The sequence below is a fragment of the Cavia porcellus genome, unplaced genomic scaffold (assembly GCF_034190915.1).
Source record: "Cavia porcellus strain 051 isolate PalLab524CR breed Dunkin Hartley unplaced genomic scaffold, mCavPor4.1 scaffold_22, whole genome shotgun sequence".
NCBI lineage: Eukaryota > Metazoa > Chordata > Mammalia > Rodentia > Caviidae > Cavia > Cavia porcellus.
The window spans coordinates 10,841,305-10,867,563 of record NW_026947505.1 but is presented as its reverse complement, the minus strand read 5'-3'; the positions used below and the strand labels follow the sequence as shown (position 1 = coordinate 10,867,563).

Sequence of the window (26,259 nt, the reverse complement as noted above, 5' to 3'; positions counted from 1 at the left end):
GCACACCACTGTGCCTGGCTTCTTTGCTTCTACTGTCTTTTTGTTTCCTTTTAAAATTTAACTTGGCAGTTTATAAGCCAAGGGGCGAAGGTCCTTGGTTGTATTATCATTTTACAGGAATAATTCTGCGAAAAGATTGTGATTTAAGAGATCATTGGGCTGGGATTGAACTCAGTGGCTGAGCACTTGCCCTGCATATGCACCACCCTGGGTTCATTCTTAGACACACACACACACACACACACACACGCACACGCACACAGACACACACACACACACACACACACACACACACACACACACACGAAGCTCCCAGTAACTACTCTTTTACTGGTTACAGTATTTTTGATTGAATTCACTGCATACATGTTTTACTGTTCCTGATACTGTAATGGATCCTCTGCTTTCCTCACCTTAGAATACTACACCGTGGTTTTGGAGTTTTATGTTTAATTATCTCATTACAGAAACTCAATTTAAGAAAACAGCTGTCATAATTTGATGTATCCTTTCCCCCTACTTTGCACAACATAAATGACTTAATGTATTTTATTAGTTTATTCTTTTTTTACCTAGGTGTTGGGGGGGGGGAGCCACAGTTTAGGATCCAAGCACAGTTAGGTTCAAATTCGGTCTGTGCGCATATAGATGAATTAACACACTTTCCACTTTCACCTGCTAACAGCAAGTAATTGCAACTACAGCAGAGATGTGGAAATTCAGACAAAAAGTACATGAAGTGTCTTGCACAAGAATTTCATTTTGTTTGTTTTATATCTAAGCCTCCTACGGGTAGGCTATAAATCCATTAATTTGAACTGCAGTAGTATGGGTAAATGATAGGAAAAGTAAACACAGTGTGCTAGCACAGAAAACGAAGGTGCAACCTGAATACGAGTCAGGAAAGCTATTTCTTGACTTTGCAGTAGGGTACTTCACCTGCAGGAAAACATTTCGTTTGCTTTTGTTCTGAGGTGGGGAAATTTTGCAGTGAAAATTCATGAGTAGGTATTTCTGAGGCACTTTGTTCTCTCCTGGGGAATTTCTTTTCTTCTGTTGTCCCAACAAGAAGTTAGAGTAATACTTTACATATTAATATTTGTGACATGGAACTGTGGAAAAACCGGGTGGTTGAAATAATGGCAGAATTGTGTGAGACACTAAGCAAGTTACAGGACTTCGAGCTTTACTTTTGGAAGTGCTGACACCTGCACACTGCTTACACACACACACACACACACACACACACACACGAGTCTCCGTAAATAAAGCACGTTGGGCATTTCAAACACCTTGCACATAGCTGGCAATTGATGTGATTTCCTCTATCGGGTCTCTCTGATCGGTTCCAGGGACCTGCATCGCCTAAACAGCACCTTAGGGGTGCGCCAGGCACTAGGCAGGGCCTCCAGGCTCATCTTGTTCATTCTCACAATAACCCTAAAAGGGTTCACAGTAGCAGCTTGCATGTGTGAAGTTCCTGCACTTTAAGCTCTGAGCCCCCTCTGCACCCAAGCCTTCCAAAAGCCGGGAGAATTGCGTCTTGTCTTTGGAGCCCTCCTCCCCCAGGCTGTTTTAAGTTTCCAGCCCAGAACACGTGGGTTCGCCCGGGCTCGGCTTTACCACTTCCCTCCTTTTGCAGAGGGGTAAAGTTACGTTGCCTAAGAGCTCGCCCTGCCGCGCGCGCAGGGCCCGACTCCGGAGCCCACACGCGCCACCGCCGAGACGTCGGCCGGGGTCTCGCGGGACGGGCAAGGCGCCGCCGCGGGGGCGGCCCAGCTAGCGCGGGAGTCCCCGGGGCGAGCAGGCCGGGGTCGGCGGGGGCTCACCCGCGCCGCCGCGCCCGCCCCTTCCTCCCCTTCCCCTTCTCCTTTTCCGCGCCGCCGAGTCGCAGCGGCGCAGCGCAGCGCGCCCGGCGGCCGCCCGCACCTCTGGCCACCCCCGGCTGCCGGCGCCGCCCCGCCGACTGCGCGCCACAACTTTGGGCCGCGGGCCCTCGGCAGCGCGTGGCGCGCGGGACCAGGTAAGCGGGGGCGCGGGGGCGCGCTGAGTGCGCGCGCGGGGCCGGCCGCAGGTGTCCACGTGCACGCGCGCCGGCGCCGCAGGCCTCCTGGCCGCCGGGCCCCGGCGGGGCGCGCGTCTGGCCTCCCCCGTCGCCCCGGACGGCGGGTGGCGGGCGGCGGGCGGCGGGCGCGGCGGAGCCCGCCGGGCGTCCGCCTTTGTGCCCCGCCGGGGCGCGCTTCCCTTTTCCCCAGCGCCGCGCTCGGCGCGGGTCCTGCGGGGGCGGGGCGGCTGACGCGGGAGCGGGAGCGGGAGCCTCCGCCTGGCGCCGCCGGGTGCCCGGCTCCCCGCGGGGGGCGTGCGCTGCCGTCCGGGAGGCCGCGCGCGCTGGCGGGGGCGGGGCGGGGGTCCGGCGGACCGAGGGCAGTCATTTCGGAAGCGCCCGAACGTGAGAATTTCAAGTTCTGGCGTCGCCGGTCCCTTGGGGGACTGAGTTGATGGGAAGAAAGTGGTGTGGCGGCGGCGGGGGAAGTCCCCGCAGACTTCGGGGGAAACAGGGACCCGGCCGGGGCGCCCCGGGGCTCCCGCAGGGCGCGGTGGGGGCGGGGCGCTCTCGGCGGAGGCGCGGGCCTCGCTTCCCGCGCCTGGTGGCCGCCGGGCGGCGGGCGCGGCTGGGCAGCGTTGGGAGCGGCTCCTCCGCGTGGGCACGGTCGCCTAGGAGGAGCGGTCCCCAGAGCTAGTGCGCGGGGCGGCCTCGCTGTGTGGAGAGCTTTTCAAAGCCACCTGTTGCCCGCCCCTCAGGCCCTGAATCAAGAGCACAGAGGCTTGAGCCCCAGGCTTGTGTGTTTTGATCAGAGGTTTTGGGGTGGGGTCTTAGGACAGGGGGAGCAAAGCTGGGGAAGCGGGCTTTTGTTGTGACTTCAAACAAGGTTTTCTCACGTGTGAGTGACCTTAAGAACATGTCGTTAGAGGTGAAATGGTATGTAGGAAAGTGTGGACAAGGAAGGAATAGAGACAGAAAATTAGGGTGCAGGTGGCAATAAACAGGCTCATGCTTTGGTTCTGCATCGGTGTTGGGGCCTAGTAAAGGTGAGCAGCAGAAGGAAAGGCGGGTTGCTTTTCAGGGGCTCAGATCTGTGAGAGTGATAGTGTGACCCTAATTCGGAAAACCCGCACCATACAAACAAAAAGTGAGCACACTCCAGTCTGTGGAGGATGATTTGAAAATACACCGTGTTTAGTTTTTCTTCTCAAGAACTAAAAGCTTTTAATTAGTTTCCTTTAGGCAAATCATCAGCCAGTTGTCAACAACGCTCTGCCCTCTGCTAAACCCCAGTTTGCCCGAAAGCCGCGTGTTTTCCTGCTAACTGTGAATTTCTGTTCCAAGAGACCTATGTATAGGATCTTCATGTACCCGGGCATTCTCGGAATCCGAAGATGAATAAAATGTTGGTTTTCCCCGCAGCCCTCTCCATCTAGTCGGGGAGACCAATGTGAAAACAGGCTGCGGTATAACCTGGGGATGCTGACAAAAGTGAGCAGATGTGTTGTGTGGCCCAGGGAGAGGAGGCACTGAAGTCTTGGGGGTCAACAGCCCACTTGCAAAAGCTGTATGTAGCATTGTACGTTCTTTTCTCCCATCTGATACAATTCAAATGGCCTCAAATGGAAGGGATTTTTGGTTTCACGGTGACTTTTCAAAATATGCTGGGCATTCTGTCTTTACTGAGCAGGCTTGTAGTTTTAAAAGTCTCAGCTCTGTCAAAAGTAAAGCAAGAGGTTGCTAAAGAGAAAAATTCCAAGTGTGCCCTGTATTCTTACTATTTAGTTCCGCTTAAAATAGTTTCAGATAAATCATTTTGGTGAATGCGCTTTTGAGAGTTGCTTTAGTTTTTTTGTTACTGACATTCTCAATGTGTTGATAACAAAAGCTTAAAAAGGACACTACAGGCACAAAAGAAGGGAAGAGGAATAAAGGGAAGAGGGACTTTGATGGAACTGAAGGTGGGAAAAAAGAAGTGAGTGAATCAGACCTGGGAGCCAGCTTCTTGGAGCTAGATAGGTAGATAGATAGAAGTGGCATGAATTAAAGGATGAGCTAAGCAGCCTCCAAGTGGAATAGCTTACTAGCTAGCTGGTGACCTTCCACAGTGCCCTTTGACCAGCTGTATCTGCTCATCTGTAAAATGTGAGTAACCAGGTCATCTGGGGGAGGGGGAGGAGCTAGTGAAGATGAACAGCCACAGGGCCAGCAGGCATGTGGCTGGGGTAGGCTCTGGTGGGCAGCGGCTGCTGCCCTTGATCCTGGCTCACCTTGTGATACTGGCGGAGACCATCAATGGTAGGCTGCCCAACAGTCTTGGCCTCCACTTAGAATTGTAGAAGAAGCTGGATTAGGGAGAGGCTGGCTGAATAAAGCCATGGGGCTCATTGGTAGTGACCATGAAATGAAGGGCCCTGTCTCTGGGAACTGATATCTCTCTTCATCTGCTCCATGCCCTGGCTGAGGAGTTACACATGACCCAATCTGGGTGCTTCCTCAGTCTAGAGGCACAGGACAAAAGTTGTAACCCTGGGTGTGTGTTAGCAGTTCTGCTCACCACTACCTGCCATGTTTCTACTTTTTGATCTCTCTGTCTCCTTTTCTCTTTCCTTCCTCCACCCGCCCTCCCTTTGTCTTTCTTCCTCTTCCCCTTCTTCCTTCCCTTCCTGTCTTACTTTTTTGAGTTTACTCAGGTACTGTGTGGTTCAGACTGGCCTTGAACTTGTGATTCTACCACCTCAGCCTCCTGAATGCTAGGATCACAGACATGTGTCACCTTGCCAGTCTCACTGATTTCTTTAAAAATCTGTGCATTTTTCTTTTGGAAGTTCAGGTATATGAGTGAACTCCTGAGGAGAAGATGACAAAAATGGTATAAGGAAGTCATATATGGAAGAGCTTTAAAAGGGGGAACCCCTCTCTCCAACTTCCTGTAATGTGATGTAATAGTATTTGAAAAATAGGGGTTTTTTGGTCCAGTGACTTAACTACTCTCATCTACAGCTGGTATTTTGGTGTCAGAAATCCTGTTTCCTGGCACAGCTACTTTCACGTTTGTGGTCCCTGGATAGGTGGTGGAGAGTACCATGTACAAACAACTCAAGGATGTGGGTCAGATTTGAGTAGAGATAATACATAACTCAGGATGGAAACGTATGACCAAGAATCTGTTTATTAAAAATAAGGACACAGAAAAGTATAAAGGAAGGCTATTTTTGAGAGTAGTTCCCAGTGCTGGGTCAGTTTTTTCTTAGAAAAGGGCATCCTTAATCTTCCTGAATCTCCTTTCTAGTTTCATATGCGTGTATTTCAATTTAGCATTTTTCATCTTTGAAATCAAGTAGTCCAAAGGGGCATTTCACACCAAATGTGCCTACAAAGATATTGGGTAATAGAAATGATAACATGAAGATGACAGGCAGCATTAGCTAAAGAGCAAGGGAGAAACCCGGCTGGTGTCACATTCTCTCAGAACGAGATTAGAAGGCTCTCATAAGATTGCACTTCATGGAAGAAGAGAGGGACTCACCCTTTCTAGAAGGTTGCAAATAATCTTTTGAATACTTCATCACCTGGGGATTGAGGGGCAGTTGGGTGGCTCTTATGGTTTATGTATAGACTTATGCATCGAAAGGGGAGCTTTTTGAAGGGTGATTGAATTATGGGTGTACTAAACCTAAATGTGATATTAGGAAGTGAGGCCTGGTCAAGAGATGTAGGTCACTGGAGGCATGGCCTGCTTGGGTGCATCTCCCTTCTGATTTCTCCCTTCACTCCTTTCTGGATGCTATAATGTGATCAGCTTTCCTTTACCCAGGTCCTTCCACCATGCTGCTGCCTATGCAAGGACTGAAACTTCTGAAAATGTGAACCAAAGAAACCTTTTCTCCTTTAAATTGTAGGTTTCAGGTATTGTGTCTCAGTAACAAGAAGGTGACTAAGACAGATTTAGTACCAAAAGAGTGGGGTCATTCATGTGACCATCTGTCCCTGTGGTTTAGAAGCCTTTGGAACTGGCTTTCATGAAGAGTTTGGGAACATTTAGAGATGCTGGCTGGAAGAGCAGGCTTAGAATACTATAAACTGAGCTTGATTAGAGATTCTAGTTGGAGCTTAAAAAACCAGAATGATGAAAGCAGTGAAGACAGAGAAGACCAGGCTCAGGAGCTTTCAGCTGAGATTAAAGACTCCATTGACAGTTGAGTTAGAGACCATGTACATATTATGCTGTGGTCTAAAATGTGTCTCATGTCTCGAGACATTGCTAAAGACTAAGATTAGGCTATGAACCAATCAGTCTGATGGAGAAATTTTTAAAGCAGTCCAACATTCAGGCTATTGTATTACTTGCTTTTATTGAGATCTACTGTGAGAAACCAGAGGAAAAGAAGCAAAAAACAAGAGAAACAAGAGCAAAAGGCCCATTTGAAAAGTTTTCAGCAAGGCCTTAAAGGAGGTGGTGACTTGGAGAGCAAGGCTGCTGAAAAGATGAGAATGAGGCCAAGTATTTTGCATCAGGACAATAGGAGATATGCCGTGAGGGCATCCAGGGAATCAGAAAGATTGTATCCTCCTTAGTGCAAAAAAATGTGAAAGTGAAAGACTGCTTTGGGAGGAGAGTCCCAGGACACCCTGCTCAAGGATGCACTTAGGAAATTGATTTTCTGGGGTTTGGCTGACAGTGCTCCATCATCTGAGAACTGAAAGGCCTCTGTAACTATGGTACAAGAAGGCCTAGCTACTGGTTGAGGTGGCAGCAGATCTTGGCATCATCTGCCTGTTTTGGTTTTTTATAGGCCTGAAAAATGCAGGAGTTGTGGGGTCAGGGAGGCTTCCACCCAGATTTCAGAAGACTTCCAGGCAGTGTGCTCCCGAGAGGGCAGTGTGAAGTTGTGAGTGAAGTGGAGACCCCCAAGAAATTGGAGAAGCCAGGAACATGGAATATTTGAGTCATCCATGCCATCCCAAGAGAGAAGCCATGAGGACTACAACTACTAGCAGTGCCATGGGGTGGGGACACCCAAACTGTTTGGAGCTGGTGTCTTTGCCTTGGACACAGAGCAACTGGATTTAACATCTACCCTGCTGGGTTTCAGGCTTGCTTTGGGCTGAATTCTTTCTAGTCACATGTTCCACTTTTTTAGAACAGGAATGTTTGCCCCGTGCCATTGTATATTGGCAATGTTTAAATTTCTTTTAAATCTTTGTAGGGGTTTATAGCTGAGAGTTTCCTGTAAGTCTCAGAAGAGACTTTGGACTTGGACTTCTCAGCAATGCTGAATGTGCTAGGACTTTGGCAACTCTTAGAGGTGGGCTAAATGCATTTGTATAAAGAGACGTACAGGACTGTTTTGGGGGTCAGGGTGGAATGTGATGGTTAATATCTGGATGCCCCATGAAGTCTCATGTGCTCAAAGATGGGGCTTTTGAAAGATGATTGGCTCCTGGAGAACAAAGCTAAATGTGATGTCAGGACCTGAGGCCTGGACAGAAGAGACAGCTCACCTGGTAGAGTACAACTTCCTGTCTGGTTTCTCCCTTCACTCTGCTCATTAGCTGCCATGATGTGAACTGCTTTTCGTCTGCGATGGCCTTTTGCTGTATCTTCTTGCTTTGGAGCCAGCTGACTACAGAATGAAAATAAGAGCCAAAGTAAACCTCTTTTCTTTTAGGTTGTGGAGTAAGTGACTAAGTCAGATTTGTGGCACTGGAAAACAGAAAAGTAAAAGAGTAAAGGTAGTGATAGAGAACTTAAAGCTGAACTCTCAAGATGACCTCAGGTAGCCCAACCTGAAAACAGGTTTCCTTTCTGGGTAGGCTTAGGATGGGAAGATATTAATGAGAGAGCTTATTAGGACAGTAACAAGGCTCCCTCAAATTCATGGCAGGTGATGAAGACTTAAAGAAGACTTAAAGACTTAAAGACTACCTTCATGGTAGGTATTTGCTGAAGACATTTGTGAAGTATATTGGAAATAGCTGGAAAACTTAGCGCTATGGTTGGGCTACAGGCTGTGAAGGGTATAGATTGAGCATCCCTAATCTGACAGTCTAAAATCTCAAATGCCCCAAAATACGGACGTTTTTGAGTGCCAACAAGGTACTGCAAATGGAAATTTTTACAGCTGGTCTCGCGTGACAAATCCCAGCCAAAGTGCAGATACACTTAAAGTATTGGGTAAAATGACCTTCAAGCTGTGTGAAAAAGGTATACATGAGACCGAATATTTGCTGGCTTTGAGCACAGCTCAAAGCCTCCCCAGTATAGCTCATCAGTTACAAACAGATGTTCTGAAAAAAAATTCAACACATTTCTCAAGTATTCTGATAATGGATACTCAACTTGTATGAATCACACATAGAAGTGATCCTTCCCTGTTACTGGAAAGAGGAGTTATAGAGCAGGAAATCACATGGTCCCTGGAAGGAGGAACTGGAAAGAGCTGTCCCATGAGGACTTTGGGGTCTTTGTTATCAGAGACAACTGATCCAGCAGGCCTTTGAGTCCTGCCCAGTTGGTGGAGAACCTTAGCAAGATCCATGGGCTCAGTTACACTGAGTAAATTCATAAGAAACAAATGCATGCCATTTCCAGATTACTAATTTACCTTAAAAGAATGAAAGTGCCTGCCATATCTGTATTTTTTTTCCATTGTAGATCAGGCATTTTATCATATGGAAAGGAAACCAAATAAAGGGTGAGAGCTGTTAAGAAAAAAGCAAGAATGAAAAGTTGACTGACCTTTAGTAATGGTGGGGGGACACCCTGGCAGTCTGCTCTGTCCTTCACATGTTGGTGAGGGGGATGCCCTGTTTGGCCGCTGGCGTGGCCTCTCCCTCATACAAGGCCAGAGATGCCTTGAGTAATTAAAGACTCATCCTGAGGTCTCTTTTCTCTGGTGCATTGGTGAGGGGTGTCTGGAGAAACCAATTTATTGGGTAGGTTTACTGGATCAGAGGAGGGTGAGTCTCCAGTGGCCATCTGTGGCCTGAGAACGAGAACATCTCCTAGCTGCTCAGCCCAATAAGGTGAAAGCTGCGGAACAAGAGCAATCAAGGATGCAGCGCCTGTCCAAGGTGAAAGGCCTGGGCTCAGAGCCGCTGGTATGCGGCTGTGTGGGAAGGCTGGAGGACCTGGAGACTGTTGCACAAAGGCATGGCAGCAGGAGCGCGTCTGCTCAAAGGCGCTGGAGTTCTTCACAACAGGCACGCGTGCTGCTTCTTGCTTTTCTTTATTCCACCCAGACTACAGGCTCTTGGTTGGTGCCACTCACATCTGGGGTGGGTTTTCCCAGCCTCAGTTTGCTGCCTGCATGCCACTCATCTAGACATTCAGCCTTTGCTCTCCCAATCCATCTAGGCAGTTCCTACTCAGGCACATTGATGTATCACAGTTGGAAGTCACAATCTACCTCTTGTCACTTGACTACAAGACATAGCTCTTTGAACTATTCCTAATCTCATAATTATGCCTAACATGATTTGACACGTCTTCAGAAATTCCGTAACTTAAATATTTAACAATATTGAAGTACTCTCGTTAATCAACATAATGTTACAAAGAAAGAAAACAAAGACCTGATTAATATATGTGTGTAGCATTTATGCTCATAGGTGAGCAAAGTGGGAAAGAACTGCTGCGATTACAGTCCTCATTTCTGTAACTGGTCATAGCTGGTATTTGTAACTTCCTTTTACAGCTATCTATTTGTATTCCTTTGTCCCTCACTGGGTTTTGATTCTTTACCTGGCAGGCGGACCCTTCATTCTTGAAGGTTCTGGTCTTTTGTCATCCTGCCTGGATTGGGTTGTACTTTCCCACTGACCTTAGTAATAAGGCATGGTAATACTAGGAAATGCCCTGTGTGATCTCTGGCATTCCATATTTTTTCTTGTCTCCACTGTGAGGTAGCAGTCCAGTTTTACCCTCTACTATTACTATAACTCCTTTTTAACCTGTGGACTCAGATTCAGAGGCATGAGGATCCCTTAATAGTGGGGGAAGAGTCTCAGTTTCTAGTTCCATGAGTCATTGTTGTGCCTTCTTGTAGACTACCCCGCTGGAAATAAGACTTTTAGGCCAGCAGAACATAAGGTTGAGGGGAACATGAGTCCACTGTCACACTTTTTGGCCATGAAGTACATTCTTTAGTCAGAAGCAGTGTCGTGTGGCGTACCATGATGATGGATGAGGCACTCTGTAATTCCATGGATAGTAGTTTTAGCAGAAGCGTTACATGTAGAGAAGGCAAATCTGTACCCACAGGAAGTACTCTATTCAGTAAGGATAAGGTACTGTCCTTCCCGTGATAGAAGTGGTCCAGGGTAACCAACCTGCCACCAGGTCACAAGCTGAACTATCGGTTTCACCTAAACTAGATGGAGGTCAGACTGAAGATACAACTGCAACAGTAATAATAGGTTTCTTTGGTAGTTAATTTGCATGAGTCCATGAACCTGAAGACTTTGGGCTGAAGCAAGAGAGAAGTAGCGTATGGAGGTAGAAAAAATGGAGGGAAGGAGTACAAGGGAAGGGATGGCAGGGTATTTGGCAGTCTCTCCAGTGCCACTTCTGCAAGGCCCCAATTTACCAGACTTGGCTTCTCAGGAGAAGGGTTAGAGTTATGGGCCAAGAAAGCCACTTTCGTGGCATTTTTGGATGAGAATTGAAGGAAATACAGTATCTTTAGTAGCTTGTGGGGGTGGGATCTTTGGGGATACATTGAGAGATGGCATCTGGGGTAGGGATATCCATGCATTTCACAGTAGAGCTGGTGAAGATGTGTGTGTCCTCCTGCCACTGCTGGGCTATCCCTTACCCAGGTGTATAGCTCGAGGCCTCTGTGATCAAAAGAAAAAAAACCTTTTTTAAAAAAAGCACAGGGGATCAAATCACCAGGAGCCACTGAGCTATGTCTCCAGCCTCTTTTATTTTGTTTTTGAGACAGTCTTCCTAAATTGTCCCGGCTGGTCCCATACTTACAATGCTCCCGACTCAGCCTATTACACAGCTGCATTATAGGTGTATGCCACCACCACACGTACCGTTGATTTTTAAATATGTATATTAATCCAATACAAAACATGATTTATAAAACATCTTGTTAATGTTTGGGAGATGTGCAAATATACAGTTTCTAACAAACTAGATATAAATAAAATAGACTGCTACCCATTTTTATCAATTTACAGTATGTAAAGTGTCATTCACTCTGCTTTTATGTAGGTCTTGACATTGTTTAATAAAGTGAATGTATCTTTGAAAGTAATTTGGCAGTTTTTTTAAACAAAATTATATATACTCCTTCGTTATAATCCAGTGATTACATTCCTTAATATTTACCCACGAAAGTTCAAAATTTATGTTCACACAAAAATCTACACTAGAATGTTTATAGGTGCTTTATTCATAATTGTCTAAATTTGAATGCAACTAGGACGTCCTTCAATTGACAAATAAACTTGCACATTGAGACTGGGGTAGATTGTTTAGTTCTAAAAACAAAAAGAGCACTTCAGAGGTGGAAGGAAGGGGCAAAACCTGCAGTGCATGTTACTAAGTGAAATAAACCAATCTGGTAAAGTACAAACTGCAAGACTTCAACTGTGTAATGAGCTGGAAAAGGAAAAGGATGGAGACGGTAACAAGGTAGTGCGGTCAGGGGTTATGAGTGAGGACTGTAGAGAAAAGACTTAAAGGCAGTGAAACTGCCGTTTGCTACTGTCACGGTGGACTCCTGTCGTGTGTCTGTCCATCGCGTAGAATGTGCAACCCTAAGCATGCACTCCAGTGTCAACCCTGGCCTCTAGGTGAGAATGTGGTGTCCGGGTCAGTTCCTCAGGTACAACAAGGGTACCACTTCAGGGGTGTGTTGACAAAGGTGATAGACATGTGTGGGGACAGGGACTCTATAGGAACTCTGCCTTCTGCTCCATTTTTCTCTGAGGTTGAACCTGCTCTAAAACGTGAAGTCTATTTTTTTAAAGTGACAGTGTCAATAGGTAGCAAACAGTAATTCACAAACTGATTCCGCACAAGTGTGCAGTTCCTCAGAGCTGCCAAAAGGTGAGTGTGACTTGAAAGACAGAAGGAAGGGAAAGAAAAGTAAAGAACCTTTTACTACCTTTCTTCATCTTGTCTCTTGTACTTTTGTCTTTGTTGAACTTCTGTTATATCGTTGTGATTATTTTCAAAAGTAAGAGTGGCATTCCTATGTCAGCTTGTGAAGGTTAATTTTTAGCCAGTGATTGGGCTATGTGCTTGGACTGCGTATCTGTCTCTAGGTGGATATAGCACCCAGATAAGACAGGGGCTGTGTAATCATTTCTGGGGATCGGGTGCTTCCTCCCAGTCTTTGTATATTTATTTATTTTTATTAGTTTTCCCTTTTTTATGGAGAGTTGGTGCATCCACAGAGCACATCATAATTCTTTTTCCGTTTCCTACCCAGTGCCACTCCCTGCTAGTCCCATCTCTCGGTCCCCTTCACATTTACAAAAGCACTATTTTGATTTTTGTTTTCGATTTTTAAAAATTCCCCTTTCTCTCCCCTCCTGCATTCTCTCTTGAGCACTTGTTCCCCTTGCCATTTGAAAAATATCTTCCTACTTCCTGTTATCTGTCTTAAAAATGATGGTATCATGCCACAAAGTACATGGGAGTGCCTCCACCGTATGCTGCTGTCAGACCCAGTGGTCTCCTCCGTTCTTGTCCAGGAAGTGCTCGTCTGTCCTTCCATATTTGTATTGTTAATAATGTAAGCATACCTTTTGCTCTTCTTAAAGTACCTATAGGTATGGTATGGTCTATATCTCTGAGAGCTGGTAGCTCCATATCTGGAAATGTGTGTGCATATATTTCCCTTTATGAAGCCTCAGGACTGTGCTCAGCCTGACTGTGAAGGGCGGGATTGGGGTAGAGTGGAGATGACCAGCAGGAGTGTGGGGCATGGACGAGACTGGAACTGAGCCTGGAGCTGGGGAAAGGCCTGGAAGCTCTAGGGTAGCAGAGACACACAGGCTCTAAGGAGTTAGATTTGGGGGCAAGGGCCACTCAGGTCAAATAAAAACTTACGTTGACACCACATAAAACCCCACTGGAGAATAAAATTCTTAGGATGTTGAGCACCAGGAGCACTATAGGAGATGTGGGGTGTGGCTGGTGCTGCCACTGTTCTTAATGAGTCTGCGTTCCTGTGTGTAAAATGAAAGTGTTAAACTAAGCACTGGATGAGCTTTCTTCCTGACGGACTCCTGTTTCTGAAAGTGTATTTTCAGGAATATCTAAGGACAGGAGTATCTAGGTCAGTCAGTGTGCAGTACTTTTCTTTTTTGACATTTGTGGATCACTACATGTAAAGGATGTTTTTCAACAGAAAGTTCTATTTTTTGAGTTTCAACAAAACTTGGATGGATTCTTTTTTTAAAAATATCAGTCATGTTTAAAAAAAACAACTGAAGGGGCTGGGGATTTAGCTCAGTGGCATAAGCGCCTGCTTTGCAAGCAGGCAGTTGTGAGTTCAATCCCTGGTACCGATAAAAACGAAAAAGACAATAAATAAATAAAAGTTGAGTTGTTTATATTTAAGGAGTTTGAGCACTTTCATTTTCACTTTAAACAAACTCATGGATTAATTGAAAGGAAATTGAGAGCAAGAGCTGTGTTCCTCCATGTTTTAGTTTGTACATGTGCAAACTCTGAGCTGTGGGAAACACAAAATAAAATGTCGTTAAATTTTGCATTATTGTTCATCTGCTAATACTATATGTCTTCTACACATTCAAAATTTGCGCAAATACTTCTGTAACAAAAGTGCCTTTAGTATTCCTTACACATGAATACAAACACACACCTCTTCTTCCTTGCATCAGTAGAAAGGAAGTTTGGATCGAGGGCCAGTGGCATGTGCCTATAATCCTAGCACTGAGTAGCTAAGGGAAGAAAATTGCAAATTTGAGTCCAGGCTGGATAACTAAAAATTTTTTGAAAAGGACTTTGGATATAGCTCTCTGCAAAAGCTCTGTGCTTAATCATAGTGAATGAATGAATGAGAAATAAAAGAAGTTTGCAAGACATTTACAAAACTTAATCTTGGCTAATTCTGGGGAATGGACTATAGATGGTCTAGTAAACTTCCAATTCTTACTTTATATAATTTTGTATTCTATGTTACACTGAACATGTTAACTTTATAATTTAATAACTATGAGCTCTTATAGGATAATTCTTTTTATTAAAGTAACTTACTAGAATTTTAAATTCAATCATGCAGTTTAATTAATTTAAGACCTGTTTTTAAATAATGTTTCATTAGACCACATCAGTTTAGTGGTGTGGAAGCTGTTCATTTTGGTGTGTTCTTTGTCAGGATTTGGATTCATGGGATAATTGAAGTAAGCAAATTTTTTTGTCCAGCTAAAAGAGTAACTGTGTCTTCGTTACTTTTCTGTCATTGCTGAGACAAAATACCTGACCCCCAAAATTAAAGAAGGAAGAAGCCTTTTTCCTCCCTTATACTGTGAGCAGGCTGCCTGCCTAGGGCAGATGTAGCACTTCCATCATCTCTGTGCCCTAAGCATCAGGATGTTTACTAAATAAGGACCCTGGCTCCCTGCTGAATCACTTAGTTAAACTTGTAAACTTCTCAAGTTGACATAATGTATCAACCATTACAATCCACCCCTTGTCCATTTGGCAACCAGACACCAGTTTCCAGATACAAAGGCAGGCTTATTCTTACCTTTTCACAACTTAAACATTATAAAACAAGTTTAACAATCTTTAAGAACCAGTATTAAGCCTATCGGCATTATATTACATTAGAACCATAACGTTCTGACCCTGGCCCTCTGAAGACTCATGTTTATCCCTTTTATGCAAAATGCATTTAATTCATCTCTAAGGGTTGCCAGAATTCTGACAATTTCAGAGTTGCCGAAAAGTCCAAGTCCCAAGTCTCCTCCAAGATGTAAGACAAACTTAGCTATGAGCCCCTGTACAAATGAAAACAAAGTTAAACACTTCCAGCATTCAATGGCACAAGATAAACATTTTCATTCCAAAAGTTAGAAATGACAGTACAAAGAACTGGGGCCAAAGCAAGCCCAAAATTCAGCAGGGCAAACATTAAGTCCTGTAGTTTCCTATGTAACATTGAAGGCAATCTGTGGCAAATTGTGAGCTCCAAAGGGCTTGAGTGACTTCATGCTCATGGCATTTCTTGTGGTTATAGCTCCCATGGCTTCTCTCTTAGGCCTGCTTTGCTCTCTCCTTGCAACTTTGCTCAGACAATCCACATTTCTGGGCTTTTCAAAACATCTGGGGTTTCCACTGCACCTTCAGCTTCACACTCACAGCCTCTTACTCTTCAGCTCTCAAGGGAACACTGCCTGGTCTCCCAGACCTGAAATCAGGGTGGAAGCCTTCTTAAGCCCACAAATCTTGCATTTGACATGCACCTAAAACCAGTGCCACATGGATGCTTCCAAGATCCGCTACCAGCTGGAGCAGTGGCCAGCCTCTTTTTCTCCCTTGGCTGTAGAGGTTGAGTACATGGATCATCCAATACTCTGACTCCAGTTCTGAGGAACAAATTCTCTACATTGCCACCACTCTGAAACATTGTGCTCTGTGGGTTTCTCCTCTAAGCAAAGTCTTTTAGTTTTGCAGTTTTGAGGCTGCAAAAGTTTGAGACACACTGCTTTTTGTGATGCCTTCAAGCCATCTTTTATATTCTCCTGTTCCTTCTCAGCAATTGAGATCTCCTCAGCTCTATCTTTGTAGTCCACAGCATTATTGGACCTTCCTTTGTGGCCAAACTCACAACATTTTAAATCATACTTCTGGGCTCTTTGCTCTTGATTCTCAACATAAATTTGGCAAACATGCCCCAACAATAGACATGCCACTATCTCAACATTCAACTGCTTTGAAATTTCTTCTGCCAGATTAATTAGTCTACTGCCCTTAATCTTAATCTGAGGCAAAGTCTCTGGATATGAACAAAATGCAGACAAACTTTTTGCCAAGTTATAACACACATCATCTAAAGTCCAAGAGCCAATGCAGTCCTTCTTCCCTGCCAAAATCTCCTGAACCTGGTCTTTACCAGCAAGATTTCTGAGCTCTGATCAGAATCTCCCATATAGAGCAGCCTAAGTTATTACAGCTGTGCTTTTTCAGACAACATGTCCAAATCTTTCCAAATTCTTCCCACAATCACTTCTAAAGGCTTTTGAACCACATGGTCAGGTATAGAGAGCAAAGATACCACTTCACTGGTATTAAATTCTGACTTAGTTACCTTTTCTTCATTGCTGAGGCGAAATACCCAACACTCAAAATTAAGGTTGGAAAGTTATTTAGCTTACTGTTTGTGGAGGTTTTAGCCTATAATCAGCTGGCTGCAAGGCAGGGTGGCATGGCTGAGAGGCAATAGTTGAAGACAGCAGGAGACAGTAAAAGAGCCAAAAATGGGCAGAAAGCCTCTTTTTCTCCCTTATGTTGTAAGCAAGCTACCTTTCTAGGGCAGGTATAATACTCCCACCATCTCCTTGCACTGCCAGTATAATGGGTCTCCAGTTATTTCAGACTGAATTTTAAAACAAAAATTACCAATGGGCATGGCATCATGCTTGAAACCATATGAGCATGGTAGAATTCATCCATTTATTTCTTTACTAATATCCACCAAGCACTTACTGTTTGTCAAGTACGTGTACCGCCTGGGCTCCAGACAGAGCTCCTGTTTTGTGTCATCTGTCACAGATGCAATGATTACATCTACAGAGTGTCTCACCCAGAGTAGTGGAATTATGACTTGAACTAAGTATCCAGATTTCAGATTCAGTGCTCCGCCCTCCTGGCCATACTGGCTAGTGGAATTCCAGATTCCCTGGCTACATATATACAGAAAGGCTCTTCTCCTTTTCCTTACCCCTCTCCTGGTGGGACCACTCACTGGCCCTGGACTGCACCCCTTGATTTCCCTCACATGTTCTTTTAATGACATGATCCTAGTTTACTCTCCCAGTAAAGGAATCTGATTTGCCCTAGGCCCCAGAAATGTGTAAGCGGTCCTCATGGATAGTGTGTCTCGTATGTAGGCACAAGGGTCTCTGGCTTATGATGAGGGTACATCTTGAACATTTAATAGATCAAGAAAAGTGACCTTTTTAACAAATAGTGCTGGGAAAACTGGTTATCTACATACAAAAGATTGAATCTAGACCCATGTCTCTTACCATGTACTAAAATCAAAACACATAAAAGATTTACATACTAAAACTGAAACAATCTTCTGGAAGATAAAATGACTAAAACTTTTTTTTTTTTTTTGTCTTTTTCGGTACCAGGATTGAACTCATGATTGCCTGCTTGCAAGGCAGGCGCTTATGCGGCTGAGCTAAACCTCCAGCCCCCAAATGACTAAAACCTTTGAAGCCATAGGCAAAGGCAAGGACTTTGCGAATAGAAACCCGGTTCCACAAGAAATATCACCAAGAATCAGCAAACAAAATGATATCAAATTTAAAAGATTTGGCACAGTAAAACAACTAACCAAATGGAAAACATTTTTTGCCAGCTACTCCCCAGATAGTAGACTAATATCTAGAATACATAAAGAACTTGAAAAAAATCAGAACCCACAATACTCAAGACCCAATCAAAAATGGGCAATTAAAATGAATAGACACAAATAAATAATAAAATGAATAGGCACATCTTAGAAGTACAGGTGACTAGTAAATACATGAAATAAAAGCATCTTTGGCCATAAGAGAAATGAAAATTAAAACAATATTGAGGTTCTATCTTGTGCCAGAAAGCGGCTATTGTTAAGAACTCAAAAAGTCAACAAAAGCTATCAAGATTGAAGGAGGGGAAAAAAGAACTACTTTTACATTGTTGGTGGGAATGTAAACTGCTACAGCCATGATTAGAATCTGTGTGTAGATTGCTCAGAACACTAAACATAGAAATTCCATTTGAATCAGCTACACCTATTTTGGGTATCTTCTCAAAAAAGCGAAGGACATCATATTACAAGCATACAAAGACATTGCATTACAGTGTACAGTATGCAATACTTATGTTTGTAACAGTACAACTCAGAATTGCTACATCTAGGAAACAAGCTCCATGTCCACCACTGGATGAACTGATAAAGAAAATGCAGTGTATATGGAATACTGCTCTGCCATAAAAATGGATAAATTTATTTGTAGGACGGTGGCTACACCTGGGGACCATACTGCTAAGTAGAATAAATCAGAAATGTTAAACAAGGTATGATTTTTCTTCTATGAAAAACCAAAAGTATAAATAAATTAAAGAGCAAAATAAAAAGGGGGGACCAGACCTTTTGGTGAAGGAAAGGGGACTTAGGGGTAGAGTGAAGGGGAAGATATGGGAAGGGACAGAGAAATCAAAATTGGGACTCTATTTCAGTATGCATGTGTACCAAGATGAATGTATCCTTATATATCACAGACATATCCTAATAATAAAAAATAAAAATAGCCTAAGTAGAAATGCATCAAATACCCCTCACCAACTGCACGTCCTGGCTGAGCCTCCCAGTGGAGTGAGCGTGTCCAGTGTTTCCCCTTAGGACTGCGTGGCTTTCTGGGAGCTGTGACTGCGGCCACTACTGCCTGGAATCAGGAGAGATCATGCCGCAGGTGAGCAGCCCAGGAAGACACTGGATTTCAAGGTCCTGTTTATACTGAATGCATATCATTTTTGCACCATGGTAAAGTTAGAAGTTAAACCATCCTAAGTTGGAATTCATCAGTATACAAAGAAGAAAGGTATTGCCCCCGGTGGAGTAGGGGTGTCAACTACAACTTTTTTCTGGTTCTCGGGCAAATCACATTCAGTTTTTGAGTAACAATTTAGGATCATGACATTTAAAACAATTGAAGTAGAGTTATTGGAGCAGTCTCTTCAAACGATTGAGTTTCATTTTGGCAGACTAAAACCAGCATTGTAAAGAATAAAAATATCTTTGAATGTATCATGATTAGTTAGATATTGTTATATAAAACTTCATGGATAAGTATGTGAATTAGTTTGTAACTTATTTTTGTTGCTATTGGTTGTGGTTGGAAACATGAAACATTGGTTTAAAGGGCATCAGGTAAGATGCTCTTGTGCATCAAAGGAGGTAGGAGAGTTATCCTTAGCTGTCTTTTGAGTATGTGCGTGCCCATGCGTGTGCCCTTGTGTGTAATATGTGTGCGTGCATGCATGTTACCTTACCGAATCCTTACCTTATGAATCCTTACCGAAAGGATTCAAAGCAGTGAAGTAGAATTTGTGTGACAAAAATACTAGTGGGAACATTTTGGCATCTGTACAGGGGCCGGTGGCAGTTAGGGCAGTGTCAACTTGATTGGTTGAGGGACTGAAGGGATTGGTTGTGGGGTTGTGTGACTGGTTGGGGATTGGAGGACCACACTTCTGGGTGGGGCTGGGTGTCATGGAAGCGTGGCCTGGTGCTGTGTGTAGTCCCTGGCTCCTTGCTCGCTCATGCTGCTCCTCTACTCTGCTTCCCAGACCTGGGACTAAGCAGCTTTGCTCTGCCACTCCCTCCTGCCACCATGCTGCAGCTTCCCATGGACTGAATCCTCTGCAACGTGAGCTATTTCAAACCTTTCCTCCTTTAAATCGTGGGTGTAAGGTGCTGTGTCCTAGCAAAGGGAAGGCTGACAGTGCAGAAAAGGTCTCTTTCCATTTCACATTCATGTCGTAGCTACTGGTTTCCCCCTTCTGTGCTTGGCTTATGGTATTTCCTGTACTGGCCAATTGTGTGTTTTTTTGAAATTCATTTATTTTGTAACTTAAGTGTGTGATATACAGAGAAACTTTCGGAAATAAAGTGAGGTGATTTCCTAGACCTTATCTGATTATAGTAAATTCCATGGCTGTTTAGATTTTAATATGTTATTACACGTAAAGATGATTTAAGATGCTTTAAAGTCTAATCTATAAATGTTCGTCAGTGGATTTTGCCTGAAGATATTGTTTGTAATAAAAGAATGACAGATATGGTTCCCTAAATTGGAGTTTTTAATAGCCTGTAGAAAAACATAATTCATTTAGAATTTGTGAAAATTTGGTCAGGGGTTAGATGATATCCTGGAGAGACAAGAGTTTGTTATCCAAAAAGAAAAAGAAAAAAAGAGCTGTGTTAATAGTAAGAGTTTTAAATCTATGTACAAGTACATTTTTGGAAGCATGGAAGAAAAATCTACTTTGTATATAATTATAATTTAATTGAAAGATATGTAGAATCTATATTATTGAGATGACTGAAACAGTTATATTAAATATTATATGCTTAGTCCTGCAAGACATAAGATATATTTATTCCCTAGAATGAGTTTATAATCTAATTATGGATATATAAATATAGAAGAAAGGCTAGTCTTTCAGAAGTGCAGAAGTATTTTTCTCTTCTCACACAGAGGGTAGGGGAGTATAACACAGAAGTTAAAAATGTCTGGGGAAGGGTTGTGTGCAGGGATGCTGAACAAGCCCTACTTGCTGGTATAAATACTTTATGGAGGCAGTATGTTGCAGACACTTTTATTTATTTGTATTCAACTAATCAAGATACAGAGAAGGAAAAAAAAGGTGTCCCAAGGTGTGGGTTCCAGAATCAGTTTTCCATGGGCAATATGGGTCTCGTGTTCCCTTGGTTGATTCCATTCAGCTCTCACCAGATGCCTAAATATTTTGGTTCAATTCAGCCTGCCCTGTCATTCACTTTCAGGAAAAACCTGACCTCCTATCTCACTAGAAAACAAATCAGCTAGATTTGTGACACAACTCTATAATGCCGGCGACTCTGGCAGGGGGAGGGAGACTGAGGCAGGAAGCCTGCAAGTTCAAGAGCAATTTAGAGCCTGAGCAATTTAGAGACTTTGTGAGACCTTGTCTCAAAATACAATATGGTAAAATAAAATGAAAATTTAAAAAATGGCCAGGGATGCAGCTCAGTGCGGTGGAACCCTGGATTTAATCCCCAGCATCACAAAATAAAAACAAAAATTGGTGCTTGATTCCTATCCACCCCACGCCTGCCCTCGGTTGGTTTAGACACCTCTGTCCCGTTCCTTTGTCCTTTCTTCCAGGGTCTGAAGTTTCCTTCTTAGTTCAGGTCTGTCTCCTGTTTGCCAGGACCTGGCTGCCTCTCAGGCAAACCCTCCCAGTCTCACCCAGAAGGCAGACAGCACGGGGTAAGACTCCCTGCCCTGCAGCCGCGTCTGCCAGAGTGGTGCATGATTTTGTATTTTCTGAAAACGTGACACCGCAGGCATGTTGCAGACCTTCTTGTGCCTCAGCTTTCCATTTGCTGCATAGTGCTGTGGGGCACTGTGACCTAGGCATGCAGAGCTGAGCCCCTAACTGGCACAAATGCTCATTAGCTGCTCGCTTTTGCCATTCCCACTGCTACTACGATCAACAGCTGAATCTCCAAATCGCTACTGATTGTTACTCTCTTCCTGCCATCTACTGCGTGTGAGGCATTTTCTATTCTGAAAGAAAAAAAAAGCTCCTGTGTCCATTCACAGACCAAAGGTAGAGAGAATAATGCTGCATCAGCAAGCAAACCCTGATTGGGAACCAGGGCCATGCACCGGCTATAGCCGGACTGGAACAGACAGACCCCAGCCCCTTCTGGTGCGCAGGCTGGCAAACAAGAAGTACCAATCTCACCCTACCCCTATGCCCACCCCCACGGAAGTGACTACCTTATCTTATCTGGAGAAACACACTCTGTGATGACAGCTGTGGAGGTGAAATGCAATTGGATGCCTGTGGTGCTTTGGTGTTTCACTAACCCTGCAGATCTAGGGCCAGTGGTCTATGGGTCAGAGGGTAGCGGTACACAGTGTGACAACTAAGAGGGATCTTCTTCTGAGGGTTGCAGCTATTGTTAATTCCCTATGTTCTTGGTTTGGAGGTCCTGTATCATTTCCATTGTTTTGTTGGGTTGGGTTTTATTCTCTTTTGTTTTGTTTGATTATATCAGATCCAATGGCAAGAGCAGCTATTTCAAAGATAGCAAGATATATTATGGCAGCAACTTTCGATTTACAATTGGCTTGTTCTGAAGTCTTTTATTGCATTCATTGTTTTGTTTTTATTGTCTCTATTCGGTTCTATGTGATTTTCACTATATCTGACATTATCTGCAGCTATTTTGAAGACATTAAAAGGCATTATGGTAGCTATTATTGATTTTGTAACATTTTAAAGTCCTGTATCTTTTACACTGGTTTGGTTTTATTTTCTTTAAAATTAAAAAAGAAGTAAAAAGCTCCTGTCTCCTTCTAATTATTGTATTCTCTTTTCTTCCCACCAAAAGGTTGTAAGGATTATTCAAGGTTGGTTGTCTCTACTACTTCACATCCTATTAGCTTTTTTTTCCTTTTTAGACATTGTTTTAAGTAAGATATTGATTAAATAATTTACGAATATACAATGTTTTGAGTACAGAGTTAGTTTATTTTTTGTTGCTATGATAAAATACTTGAGGCTGGCTGCTTCTCAAAGAGGTTTATTTAGCTTCCAGTTCTGGAGGCCCAAGAGACGGTGCCATCATCTGCTTGGCATGGTGAATGGTGTCACAGTGGTGGACAGCACATGCAGAAAAGGAATCTGGGGTGCCGTCTAGAGGGAGCTAATCCAGTCCCAGGATATCTCATTAGTCCCCCCCAAAGGTGCTGCCCCATAACCTAGTCACCTTCCACGAAGCCACCTATCTTGCAGATTCTACACCCTCACCACTGCTGCTTTTTGTCCATGAACCTTTGGGGTCACATTCAAGCTGTGTCCACATCATAGCAAAGAGTTTGTTTGTCCTTTGGCTGTACTGGAGATTGAGCCCAGGGCCTTGTGCATGCTAGGAACGTGCTCTACCACTGAGCTACATCTCCATCCCCTTTTTACTTTTATTTTGAGACGGTGCTTCGCTCTGTTCCCAGGCTGAGCTCTTCCTGCCTTAGATGCCCAAGGAGCGGAGATTACAGGTGTGCACCATCCGACCTGGTGCATAGAAACTACTTTTAAAATCCATGTGTCTTTTACCATTAACTTTATGAGATCCTCTCTGTGTCACGCTTGCATTTCCTCGTGGGTCTTTTATCACAGTGAAGATCTTCGTGTTAATCATTCTGTTACCATCTTCTTAATTTTACCTAGCATTTGTTATATTTAGTTTCAGTTGTTCAACTTTAAAGCTGAATTAAGTGATATAAATTAAAAGTTTACCTTTTTTTGAACCCGACTATAATTTCAATCATTTTTGCTGATGTAAAGAATACTGTTCTGTGCCACGCTGATTTCCTTATAATGGACATTTTGGCCATTTCCCTTCTGTGAGCAGCTTTGCTCTCAATATTCTTGACATAGATGCTTGTCATCATGAACCTCAGACTATTCGAATATTTTCTCCTCAAAGTTTAATCTTTCTCCTCATAGTTAGCTTTCTCATTGCTGAGACAAAATACCCAACACCCAGAGTTAAAGGAGGAAAGGTTTATTGGGCTCACAGCTTGTAGAGGCTCCAGTCCATAGTCAGCTGGCTCCAAGGCAGGGTGGCCTGGCAGGGAGGTATTGCAGAGGAGGCAACAAGCAGCCGCAGCAAGCAACAAGCAAATACAGCAGCTCTCTTTGTCTCATAATCTATCCAGGCTGCTGCAGCACACACCCCCTTAACCCTGCATCACATCCTTGATCCCAAGGCACACACTCTAGGTTTAACGACCTCTGAAAAAGTCCCACCTATAACCACATGAGGCTTTTTGGAGAGGGGGGGACATCTAGATACAAGCCATGACAAGTATCGTTTATCCAAACCCTTGTGTACATGCGTGTGTGTGTATACCATCTCCCTTCTGGCACACCAGTCACACAAGTGGTGACTTGCTATATAAACTGGACTTTATTTTGGCTTTTTACATAGTATTTGGAGACTGTTACATGTCTATGCATAAAGACCTGTGAGCCGCCTCTTACATTATGCTATGGATGTATACTGTATTATGTTTTCTATTATCGAACATTTACTATTACAGTTAATGAATGCATTGTTACCCAGCCTTGTGCATCTGTCATGTTGCACACATTGGTTTATCTGCAAGTATATTCTTAAACAGAACTATGAGATCAAAGAATGTGCATTCATCCTTTGGATGGTTGTTGCCCAGAGGGCTTTCCAAGACTCCCTCCAACAGTACATGCGAGAGGAAATGCTTTTCTCCAAACCTGTGATAGCACTGTGTACGTTAAAATTTTGGATCTTTGCCAATCTGATAAATGAAAAAAAAAATCTGAGTATAGCTTTAATTTGCATTTGCCTTATGATGAAGAACATTTCTAGTAGATTTAAGGGCTGTTTCTTTATCCCTTACTAAATGAACTGTACTTGTTCATAGACTTCATTCATTCATTTATGGAGTTGTTGGTATCTTCCTTACTGTTCCTCAGGACTTTTATCCTAAGTAACAACTCTTTTTCCGCTCATATCTCCGCCTATTGTCTTTTGGTTTTATTTACAGTTTTTCGTCACACAGAAAATTTGATTGTGTTATGTGGTGGAATTTATCATTTTTTTCTTTTGTGACTTTTGGAGCTTGTATCAAACTCAATAAATTCCTTGCTCACCTAAGGACATTTAAAAAATATGTATTTATGTGGCTCATGCCTGTAATCCCAACACTTGGGAGGCTGAGACAGGAGGGTCACTGTGAGTTTGAGACCCGCCTTGGCTACAAAGTGAGCTTAAGGCTAGTCTGAACTGCATAGAGAGACCCTGTCTCAAAAAGACCCCCCAAAATGTATTTATTTGTAACGATATTTGTTGCATCATTTGTAAATTTAAAAATTGATGGTGTAGAATCCTGGTCATTGAAGAATGGTGCTTTTAATTGTGATATCACTATGTAATGGTTTATTATGGAATCTGTGTAAATAACATCGACAGGAGGAAGGTTCTTAAACACATATGAATAATACATTTACAAATAAACATATGAGAATATGTTTGTTTTGACCAAGATCAAAATCAAACCATATCAGTTCCAAATTGCTTCGATTACATAAAAGATATGGGTAGAAAAAATAGAAGACAAATTAATAATTATAATTGGGTAGTGAGAGTATTTTTTAATTTTAAAACTTAAATGATTGAACCCAAGGCCTTCACACTGAGCCACATCCCAAGCCATTTATTTATTTTTTGTTTTGAGTCAGGGCCTTGCTAAGTTGTCCAGGGTGGACTCGAACTTGTGGTCCTCCTGCCTCAGCCACCATACCTGCTGAGAGTTTATTTCACTATTTAAAATGTTTTCCTATTTGTCATAAAAGTCTGTAACAAACACATCTGATAATAAGAAAAAAAATACAACAGTGTAAATGCTGTTGTTGCAACGTTGGTGTAAGGTGCATTTGTAAAGGACTCCTGTTTCGGAGTCTCGTCAGCCTCCAAACGCTAGCAGCCCAAGAGTGGGCTAAAGAACACTGATGGTGTTTGTCCAGAGTTGGAGCTGGTTTATCCAGATTTTCTTCTTTTCTAGCCAGACATCAGCATCTCAGGGAATATTCACTTTTATGTATTTCACTGTACAGACAGGAGCAGCTCAAATTACAATCGTGTCCTAAAATTACTGCTACATACTGCATTTTTATTTTCTCTTAAATTCTTCCTCCTAGAACTGGTCTTTTTAAAAAGTTCTGTCCCTCCCTTCCTGCCTCCATCCCATTCTACCACCTCCTTCAGCTTCACTGCACCAGGTAGAGTATTTTTTTCCTTACAACTTTGAGTTACAAACAATAAAACAGAATCAAATTCAGTGTGCAGCTTGAGTTTTGACAAAGTGTTTTTCCTTGAAGCTGGCACCAGTATTAAGACAGAGGACTTTCATCAGGAGACTGCGGAGATCTGATTTTTAAAAATATAATTCAAAATACGTACTGAATTTTATTCTAACATAGTTGGAGCATTCACAAGGGTAACAGTTAATTTTAGAGTATTCAAAAGAGATAAACTTCAAAGTTAATGGTTTATACAATAACTGTATGTAGTTAAATAATTAACTAGGAACTCTGCTTTGGTTATAGCATAAAATTATAATAAGAAAAAGTGGTGAAGAACCATCTAAGCCATAACTTGGATTCTTTGAGGTGCTGAGACTTCAAAGGG

At 43.2% G+C, this 26,259-nt stretch overlaps 1 protein-coding gene and 1 non-coding gene across 4 annotated transcripts in view; one reads left to right on the top strand and one right to left on the bottom strand.

Moving 5' to 3' along the window:
• Positions 1 to 1,884: 1,884 nt before the first annotated feature.
• Plagl1 (PLAG1 like zinc finger 1) overlaps positions 1,885 to 26,259 on the top strand; it is a 104,333-nt gene continuing 79,958 nt past the window's right edge. For all 3 annotated transcript variants that reach the window (XM_063233423.1, XM_063233418.1, XM_063233421.1), the window contains exon 1: positions 1,885 to 2,023. The gene's annotated coding sequence lies outside the window, so the exon portion shown is untranslated. The remainder of the gene's footprint in view (positions 2,024 to 26,259) is intronic.
• On the bottom strand, positions 12,670 to 12,790 carry LOC111755598 (U6atac minor spliceosomal RNA). Its single transcript, XR_002790156.1, has one exon. It is a non-coding gene; the product is annotated as a U6atac minor spliceosomal RNA (small nuclear RNA).